We start from the raw sequence: 1,290 nt of genomic DNA on the forward strand, positions 1-1,290 counted from the left end.
AGTGTCAGACAGCCCATGCCCTCAGCTTTCAGCGGGAGGGTTTGACCCCCGCATGCCTTCCACCACAACCCCCTCAGGGGCTGTGTGGCGTCCAGTCCCTACAGGTTTGGTGACCGGCGCATCCCTCTTGGTTCCCCGCAATATCGGGTCTCCAGCCCCGTTCCCCTTCCTGGCCAGAACTAACTGGCAGCATCTGCTGCAAACCCGGGAGGTCCCCTGGGACAGGGGCACCCAGCCTGCTCCCTCCTGGGGCTCGAGGTCCTCCCCAGGGCCCCCCAGCCCGGCTCCCGGGTGTCCCCAAAAGCCGGGGCTGTGGTGGGGATTTATGTGTATATATAGGATGTATACGGTGCAGGGGTGGGGGGGGGAAAGGTGCTGGTTGCTTCCACCAACAGGAGCGGCACCCCTAAAACTGTGGATGGCCCCGTTGACGGTTCTCCCACGATCCTCACCGCTGCGCGGGGGGTATATATCACACACAGTATGTATGTGTATATATAGGATGTATACGTTGCAGGGGTGGGGGGGGGAAAGGTGCTGGTTGCTTCCACCAACAGGAGCGGCACCCCTAAAACTGTGGATGCCCCAGTTGACGTTTCTCAGCAGATCCTAACCGGGGCACCCCCTATTTCTGCCACCCCTTAAAGCCCCTCGTGCTCGCCTCAGGGCTCTGTGCCCACTGGCCAGCGCGGGGGGCCCCGATCTGCCTCCTCCATGCAGTCCCCCAGTGCCTACTCAGTCATCTTGCTGTCGAGCTGTTGTCGCCTTCGGTTGTTAGTGCGACATGGGTGGAATATGAAATGTTGTTGCTGGGTGTCGGGTTTGTTTTTATTTCCACCCTAACCAAAAATGGCTTTGAGCAGAATAAAAATGTTATGCTGACCTTGCCATCAAAAGTGGTGGCACTGTGGGTAACCCAGGGAAAACCCCACTCCCACTGCCCTTGGGCTTGACAAGAGTGTGTTGGGGAAGATCCTCAACAGGTCCCACAGGGGCTTGCATCTGCAAAACGCCTTGAAAGCTCATTAATGAGTCAAGGCCCTCTCTGGATGTTCCGGCTAAACGAGCCTTGCACAGGGACCCAACCGAGCTGTCCAGACCCGTCACTCACTCACGCCAGTGTAAAATCTCTGTCACCTAAGGGCAGAATCGATGGAGTGAGAAGTTGGGATGGCATGACATCTCCTGTGTGTCTGATGGGAGTGAGGATGCCCTTGGGAAATAAATTCCCTCATGTCTTCTCCCCAACCTGCTTGTGGGACCTTGGGCATGTGGGTGAATGCTGTGGAG

The 1,290-nt window shown here is 57.4% G+C and overlaps 1 protein-coding gene across 1 annotated transcript in view; it reads left to right on the top strand.

Moving 5' to 3' along the window:
* PPARGC1B (peroxisome proliferator-activated receptor gamma, coactivator 1 beta) overlaps positions 1–1,290 on the top strand; it is a gene marked incomplete at both ends in the record, with an annotated part of 14,774 nt that overhangs the window by 3,663 nt on the left and 9,821 nt on the right. The window lies entirely within an intron of this gene.

Source organism: Buceros rhinoceros, unplaced genomic scaffold (genome assembly GCF_000710305.1).
Source record: "Buceros rhinoceros silvestris isolate BGI_N320 unplaced genomic scaffold, ASM71030v1 scaffold20449, whole genome shotgun sequence".
Classification (NCBI taxonomy): Eukaryota; Metazoa; Chordata; class Aves; order Bucerotiformes; family Bucerotidae; genus Buceros; species Buceros rhinoceros.